Below are 9613 nucleotides of genomic sequence, written 5' to 3'. Positions count from 1 at the left end.
GAACTTCCTAAACAAGGAACGGAAATCCACCGCCCGATGATGGGTTGTGGTCCACTGCACCTCCAAGACCCCAAGGGCCGCCGGAGGTGGGATGGAGCACCGGCGTCGCCACCAAGGGGGACGGGGAAAGGTATATTGCTTTTGATTTCCTCATGCATGTATCTTTTCCTTGGTTGTACCGGCTCCAGTAGGTTAGGTTCTGTTTTGTGTTGCAATGTTACTACTACATGTTACCATCTATATAACTGACGTGACTCTTTCCGAACTCTGAAACTGAACAGTGAACCTTGCATGTGTATATGATGGAGGACCCGCACCAGAGCAACAACCATGATGAGAATCATAGATCAAAAGAACCAAACATGTAACCACGCCGACGAACATTAAGACGGACCAAATCCCAGGAGATCCACCTGAGACACAATTTCATGCACCCTCTGTTGACGCTAGACACACCACTGAAATGAAGATAGGAAAAAAACTAGGAAGAACCTTCATGATGTCGCCACTGCCTCATCATCCAAAAGAAAACAAACCGTAGAACTTCCTAAACAAGGAATGGAAACCACCGCCCGACGAGGAGCTGTGGTCCACTGCACCTCCAAGATTCCAAGGGCCACCGGAGGTGGGACGGACCACCGGCGTGTCCACCAACAGGGCCGGAAAAAAATAGATCTCTTTTGACCGCCTCATGTTTCTTTTCCTTGGTTTTACCGATGCCACTAGAAACGAGAACAAAATATCTGAGAAATTCTGGTATTTACTTTGCCAAACATAGAAATGGTCATTGTCGTCTGTGGTCTGACATGTTGCATATTAAAGATATTTACTTGTGTGTCAGGAGAATGTCTGTTGGAAATGGATGCAGAACTAGCTTCTGGAGAGATGCTTGGTGTGGAAAGATAAATTCTCTGACATGTACAACATATGCAATGAACAACTCATTACTATGACTGCTGCAAAAAAAAATCTGGGTTGGAAACTTTCTTTCAGAAGATGGTTGTCTATTAACCTGCAAGAGCAATGGTGTGGCCTTGTTGATATTCTCAATCAAGGTGTGCTAAATGACTGTGTGGACAAACCAAAATGGAAATGGAAAAAAGATGGACTTTTATACTGTCAGGAGCCTGTATAAGCAGCTGTGCAGTAATGGAATGGATAGATCTTTCAAACACCTATGGATGAGCAAAATCCCTCTTAAAATCAAAGTGTGGCTGGTGGTTAATTTGGCACAATAACATAGCTACACAAGATAACATGCTGAAGCAAAACTGGACTAGAGACGCTCTTTGTCAATTATGCAATGATTTTGACTCGATCATACACCTCTTCTTTACATGCCCTGTAGCTAAATATGTTTGGAGCGTGGTGGAACTTGCAATTAGAGCACGTACATGCTCTAGATCTTTGCTCAATGTTTCTGGTGGTTGCCACAATTCTTCCGAGCTAGCTGTAATATTTAAATTGCTGATGTAGCTGCGATTTGCTGGGCCATTTGGAAAAATCATAGCAAAGCTTCTTTTGAGAAATTTTTCCTTAAAAACCTATTGAGCTAATCTGTTATTCTGTTGCTTTTATGAAATACTTGCCAGGTCTTCACTCCTGTGCAGATGCTGCTGCTCTTCGGCAAGGAGCCGATTCTCTCCTCAATCTAGCCCTTGCACTAGTAGGAAATTGCATATCTGTGCGTGTTTTTGACTTTATGTGGCGCACGGTTTTGACTTTCTGTGGCCCATATTCCATGCGCCACAGAAGTCATGCCACTAAATTTTATTTTTGCGGCCCATATCCACGGTATGCCACAGAATTCTAAAAAAAATTAAAATTCAAAAAAAAAGTTCAAAAAAAATTCACGGAAAAATGGAAATAAATTGGAAAAATTAAATATTTTAAATTTTTGAACATCTAGTATCACTGGGAACATATCTCAAATAATATTTAAATGATGACTTCCCACTAGATCACACATCCTCAAATTATTCCAACCTAAGCACGCTTAACTTTTAAGTTCTATTTAATTGAGCTACCCTTATGCTACTATAGTTCGTATTGATATTAGTATCATATCAACTCTCTTAAGCCAAAAATTTCATAAGGAAATTCAAAAATTCCAAAAAATTGAAAATTTCAGAAGAAGTTAAATATTTTGAAAATGAAATAATTTTAAAAATCCAAAAAAAATCGAGAAATTCTAAATTTTTAGAAATAAAAAAGTACAGTTTTTTTCAAAAATATCAAAAAATTCCTCAAAGTTCAAAAATTAGAAAAGAATCTAAAAAATTCTAAATTTTTAAAGGAAAATCTAGAAATTTTAAATTAAAAAAAATAAAAATATCAAAAGAGTATAGGAATTAAAAATTTCAAAAAACTAAATTTTTAGAAATTTTAAAAAAACTAATTAAAAAATAAAAAATTCTAGAAGTTCAAAAATTGTAAAATATTCTAAAAAGTATAAATTTTTAAAAAAATATTTTTTAAAAAAAAATCTAGAATTTTAAAATCCAAACAAAATTTTTGTGGATCATATTGCAATATGCGCCATAGAATTGTTTATTTCTGTGGCGCTATGTGCCACAGAAAGCCTGAATTTTGTGGCGCATATTTTTTATGCGCTACATGAAAGGACACGGATGTCGCCTACAGGGGGGGGTGAATAGGCGGTTTAAAACTTTTACGAGATGGGTGATACGTCTTCAACGTATCGATAATTTCTTATGTTCCATGCCACATTATTGATGTTATCTACATGTTTTATGCAGACTTTATGTCATATTCGTGCATTTTCTGGAACTAACCTATTAACAAGATGCCGAAGTGCCGATTCTTTGTTTTACTGCTGTTTTTGGTTTCGAAATCCTAGTAAGGAAATATTCTCGGAATTGGACGAAATCAACGCCCAGGGGCCTATTTTTCCACGAAGCTTCCAGAAGTCCGAAGACGAAACGAAGAGGGGCCACGAGGCAGCGAAACCCTAGGGCGGCGCGGCCCCAACCCTGGCCGCGCCGGCCTATGGTCTGGGCCCCCCGTGCCCCCTCCTGACTTGCCCTTCCGCCTACTTAAAGCCTCCGTGACGAAACCCCCAGTACCGAGAGCCACGATACGGAAAACCTTCCAGAGACGCCGCCAACGCCGATCCCATCTCGGGGATCCAGGAGATCGCCACCGGCACCCTGCCGGAGAGGGGAATCATCTCCCGGAGGACTCTACGCCGCCATGGTCGCCTCCGGTGTGATGTGTGAGTAGTCTACCCCTGGACTATGGGTCCATAGCAGTAGCTAGATGGTTGTCTTCTCCCCATTGTGCTATCATTGTCGGATCTTGTGAGCTGCCTAACATGATCAAGATCATCTATCCGTAATTCTATATGTTGCGTTTGTTGGGATCCGATGAATAGAGAATACTTGTTATGTTGATTATCAAAGTTATATCTATGTGTTGTTTATGATCTTGCATGCTTTCGTTACTAGTAGATGCTGCGGCCAAGTAGATGCTTGTAACTCCAAGAGGGAGTATTTATGCTCGATAGTGGGTTCATGCTGCATTGACACCGGGACGAGTGACGAGAAAGTACTAAGGTTGTGTTGTCTTGTTGCCACTAGGGATAAAACATTGATGCTATGTCTAAGGATGTAGTTGTTGATTACATTACGCACCATACTTAATGTAATTGTCTGTTGCTTTGCAACTTAATACTTGGAGGGGTTCGGATGATAACCTGAAGGTGGACTTTTTAGGCATAGATGCAGTTGGATGGCGGTCTATGTACTTTGTCGTAATGCCCAATTAAATCTCAGTATACTCATCATGATATATATGTGCATGGTCATGCTCTCTTTATTTGTTAATTGCCCAACTGTAATTTGTTCACCCAACATGCTGTTTGTCTTATGGGAGAGACACCTCTAGTGAACTGTGGACCCCGGTCCAATTCTCTTTCTTGAAATACAATCTACTGCAATACTTGTTCTACTTGTTTTCTCGCAAACAATCATCTTCCACACAATACGGTTAATCCTTTGTTACAGCAAGCCGGTGAGATTGACAACCTCACTGTTTCGTTGGGGCAAAGTACTTTGGTTGTGTTGTGCGGGTTCCACGTTGGCGCCGGAATCCCTGGTGTTGCGCCGCACTACATCCCGCCGCCATCAACCTTCAACGTGCTTCTTGGCTCCTCCTGGTTCGATAAACCTTGGTTTCTTTCTGAGGGAAAACTTGCTGCTGTGCGCATCATACCTTCCTCTTGGGGTTCCCAACGAACGTGTGAGTTACACGTCATCAAGTTAGATTTCTGGCGCCGTTGCCGGGGAGATCAAGACACGCTGCAAGGGGAGTCTCCACTTCTCAATCTCTTTACTTTGTTTTTGTCTTGCTTAGTTTTATTTACTACTTTGTTTGCTGCACTAAATCAAAATACAAAAAAATTAGTTGCTAGTTTTACTTTATTTGCTATCTTGTTTGCTATATCAAAAACACAAAAAAATTAGTTTACTTGCATTTACTTTATCTAGTTTGCTTTATTTATTGTCTTGCACTCTATATTAAAAATACAAAAAATTAGTTACTTTTGTTACCATGTCTAGCTCTGAACCTGTTACTTCTTCGCCTGAAGAATTAGTCTTCACTTTTAAACAAGGGGATGAGGAGAGTTTTAAGGATGCTTGGTCTAGAATTTTTACTTCTTATCGTAAAGCTGAACCTCAAATGACTCTAAGTTTGCTCCTTAGTAATTTTTATTTTGGTCTTATGGTTCGCTATAGATATGCTTTGGATACTTTAGTGGGAGGAGATTTCCTTCATTGCAATGGGGATCAAGCTTTTAATGCCATAAAGAAGTTGGTTGCATCACATGATTCAGCTAATAACTTTGATTCAGCCCTCATTAGCATATATAGTAGATTAAACAATCTCGAGATAAGTACATCTCGCTTGGATGATAACTATTGCCACATTCGTAATCGTCTTGAACAAGTTTTAGTGAACTCTAAACTTTCATTGTGGGATCCTACTGTTAAAATTGTTATCGGTGATCGAACTCTCCATGCCTACTGTGATATTATGTATGAATTTTGCCTTATGCCTGAAAGTATTTATAAATCTTTGAAACTTTGGGGAGTTGATGAAGGCGGAGAAGAAATAACTCTCATTGATAACTCTACTATAATTCCTAAAGGAATAGCCGCAGGTGTGCATACAACCATTCTTGGAAGAACAATATCCATTGATTATCTTGTTGTTGAAACAGGAAAACTCATACTCGGAAGATCCCTGCTTGAAACTATTGGGAGCAGTCATTGATGTTGGAGAAGGCACTCTGAAATTCACCTCTATACCAGGGGGAAATCATATATTTCCTAAACCAAAGGGAAAGAAAAACAATAAGAAAGGTAAGGGAAAAGCCCAAGGTAAGGTTGACACACCATCTCTTGATAATACTTGATACACACTTTACGCGCCTAGCTGAAAGGCGTTAAAGAAAAGCGCTTGTGGGAGACAACCCATGTTTTTACCTATAGTACTTTGTTTTTATTTTGTGTCTTGGAAGTTGTTTACTACTGTAGCAACTTCTCCTTATCTTAGTTTTGTGTTTTGTTGTGCCAAGTTAAGCCGTTGATAGAAAAGTAAGTACTAGATTTGGATTACTGCGCAGTTCCAGATTTCTTTGCTGTCACGAATCTGGGTCTACCTCCCTGTAGGTAGCTCAGAAAATTAAGCCAATTTACGTGCATGATCCTCAGATATGTACGCAACTTTCATTCAATTTGAGCATTTTCATTTGAGCAAGTCTGGTGCCATTTTAAAATTCGTCAATACGAACTGTTCTGTTTTGACAGATTCTGCCTTTTATTTCGCATTGCCTCTTTTGCTATGTTGGATGAATTTCTTTGATCCACTAATGTCCAGTAGCATTATGCAATGTCCAGAAGTGTTAAGAATGATTGTGTCACCTCTGAATATGTTAATTTTTATTGTGCACTAACCCTCTAATGAGTTGTTTCGAGTTTGGTGTGGAGGAAGTTTTCAAGGATCAAGAGAGGAGTATGATGCAACATGATCAAGGAGAGTGAAAGCTCTAAGCTTGGGGATGCCCCGGTGGTTCACCCCTGCATATTCTAAGAATACTCAAGCGTCTAAGCTTGGGGATGCCCAAGGCATCCCCTTCTTCATCGACAACATTATCGAGTTCCTCCCCTGAAACTATATTTTTATTCCATCACATCTTATGTGCTTTGCTTGGAGCGTCGGTTTGTTTTTGTTTTTTGTTTTGTTTGAATAAAATGGATCCTAGCATTCACTTTATGGGAGAGAGACACGCTCCGCTGTAGCATATGGACAAGTATGTCCTTGGTTTCTACTCATAGTATTCATGGCGAAGTTTCTCCTTCGTTAAATTGTTATATGGTTGGAATTGGAAAATGATACATGTAGTAATTGCTATTAATGTCCTGGGTAATGTGATACTTGGCAATTGTTGTGCTCATGATTAAGCTCTTGCATCATATGCTTTGCACCCATTAATGAAGAAATACATAGAGCATGCTAAAATTTGGTTTGCATATTTGGTTTCTCTAAGGTCTAGACAATTTCTAGTATTGAGTTTGAACAACAAGGAAGACGGTGTAGAGTCTTATAATGTTTTCAATATGTCTTTTATGTGAGTCTTGCTGCACCGGTTCATCCTTGTGTTTGTTTCAAATAAGCCTTGCTAGCCTAAACCTTGTATCGAGAGGGAATACTTCTCATGCATCCAAAATACTTGAGCCAACCACTATGCCATTTGTGTCCACCATACCTACCTACTACATGGTATTTTCCGCCATTCCAAAGTAAATTGCTTGAGTGCTACCTTTAAAATTCCATCATTCACCTTTGCAATATATAGCTCATGGGACAAATAGCTTAAAAACTATTGTGGTATTGAATATGTAATTATGCACTTTATCTCTTATTAAGTTGCTTGTTATGCGATAACCATGTTCACTGGGGACGCCATCAACTATTCATTGTTGAATTTCATGTGAGTTGCTATGCATGTCCGTCTTGTCTGAAGTAAGAGAGATCTACCACCTTATGGTTAAGCATGCATAATGTTAGAGAAGAACATTGGGCCGCTAACTAAAGCCATGATCCATGGTGGAAGTTTCAGTTTTGGACAAACATCCTCAATCTCAAATGAGAAAATTATTAATTGTTGTTACATGCTTATGCATAAAAGAGGAGTCCATTATCTGTTGTCTATGTTGTCCCGGTATGGATGTCTAAGTTGAAGAATAATCAATAGCGAGAAATCCAATGCGAGCTTTCTCCTTAGACCTTTGTACAGGGCGGCATAGAGGTACCCCTTTGTGACACTTGGTAAAAACATGTGCATTGTGATGATCCGGTAGTCCAAGCTAATTAGGACAAGGTGCGGGCACTATTAGTACACTATGCATGAGGCTTGCAACTTGTAAGATATAATTTACATGATACATATGCTTTATTACTACCGTTGACAAAATTGTTTCATGTTTTCAAAATCAAAGCTCTAGCACAAATATAGCAATCGATGCTTTTCCTCTATGGAGGACCATTCTTTTACTTTCAATGTTGAGTCAGTTCACCTATTTCTCTCCACCTCAAGAAGCAAACACTTGTGTGAACTGTGCATTGATTCCTACATATTTGCTTATTGCACTTATTATATTATTCTATGTTGACAATATCCATGAGATATACATGTTACAAGTTGAAAGCAACCGCTGAAACTTAATCTTCTTTTGTGTTGCTTCAATGCTTTTACTTTGAATTATTGCTTTATGAGTTAACTCTTATGCAAGACTTAATTGATGCTTGTCTTGAAGTGCTATTCATGAAAAGTTTTTGATTTATGATTCACTTGTTTACTCATGTCATATACATTGTTTTGATCGCTGCATTCACTACATATGCTTTACAAATAGTATGATCAAGATTATGATGGCATGTCACTCCAGAAATTATCTGTGTTATCGTTTTACCTGCTCGGGACGAGCGGAACTAAGCTTGGGGATGCTGATACGTCTCCAACGTATCGATAATTTCTTATGTTCCATGCCACATTATTGATGTTATCTACATGTTTTATGCACACTTTATGTCATATTCGTGCATTTTACTGGAACTAACCTATTAACAAGATGCCGAAGTGCCGATTCTTTGTTTTCTGCTTGTTTTTGGTTTCAGAAATCCTAGTAAGGAAATATTCTCGGAATTGGACGAAATCAACGCCCAGGGGCCTATTTTTCCACGAAGCTTCCAGAAGTCCGAAGACGAAACGAAGAGGGGCCACGAGGCAGCCAAACCCTAGGGCGGCGCGGCCCCACCCCTGGCCGCGCCGGCCTATGGTCTGGGCCCCCCGTGCCCCCTCCTGACTTGCCCTTCCGCCTACTTAAAGCCTCCGTGACGAAACCCCCAGTACCGAGAGCCACGATACGGAAAACCTTCCAGAGACGCCGCCAACGCCGATCCCATCTCGGGGGATCCAGGAGATCGCCTCCGGCACCCTGCCGAAGAGGGGAATCATCTCCCGGAGGACTCTACGCCGCCATGGTCGCCTCCGGTGTGATGTGTGAGTAGTCTACCCCTGGACTATGGGTCCATAGCAGTAGCTAGATGGTTGTCTTCTCCCCATTGTGCTATCATTGTCGGATCTTGTGAGCTGCCTAACATGATCAAGATCATCTATACGTAATTCTATATGTTGCGTTTGTTGGGATCCGATGAATAGAGAATACTTGTTATGTTGATTATCAAAGTTATATCTATGTGTTGTTTATGATCTTGCATGCTTTACGTTACTAGTAGATGCTCGGCCAAGTAGATGCTTGTAACTCCAAGAGGGAGTATTTATGCTCGATAGTGGGTTCATGCCGCATTGACACCGGGACGGTGACGAGAAAGTTCTAAGGTTGTGTTGTCTTGTTGCCACTAGGGATAAAACATTGATGCTATGTCTAAGGATGTAGTTGTTGATTACATTACGCACCATACTTAATGCAATTGTCCGTTGCTTTGCAACTTAATACTTGGAGGGGTTCGGATGATAACCTGAAGGTGGACTTTTTAGGCATAGATGCAGTTGGATGGCGGTCTATGTACTTTGTCGTAATGCCCAATTAAATCTCACTATACTCATCATGATATGTATGTGCATGGTCATGCTCTCTTTATTTGTTAATTGCCCAACTGTAATTTGTTCACCCAACATGCCGTTTGTCTTATGGGAGAGACACCTCTAGTGAACTGTGGACCCCGGTCCAATTCTCTTTACTGAAATACAATCTACTGCAATACTTGTTCTACTGTTTTTCGCAAACAATCATCTTCCACACAATACGGTTAATCCTTTGTTACAGCAAGCCGGTGAGATTGACAACCTCACTGTTTCGTTGGGGCAAAGTACTTTGGTTGTGTTGTGCGGGTTCCACGTTGGCGCCGGAATCCCTGGTGTTGCGCCGCACTACATCCCGCCGCCATCAACCTTCAACGTGCTTCTTGGCTCCTCCTGGTTCGATAAACCTTGGTTTCTTTCTGAGGGAAAACTTGCTGCTGTGCGCATCATACCTTCCTCTTGGGGTTCCCAACGAACGTGTGA

Source organism: Lolium rigidum, chromosome 1 (assembly GCF_022539505.1).
Source record: "Lolium rigidum isolate FL_2022 chromosome 1, APGP_CSIRO_Lrig_0.1, whole genome shotgun sequence".
NCBI lineage: Eukaryota > Viridiplantae > Streptophyta > Magnoliopsida > Poales > Poaceae > Lolium > Lolium rigidum.
This window is presented reverse-complemented; position numbering follows the sequence as displayed.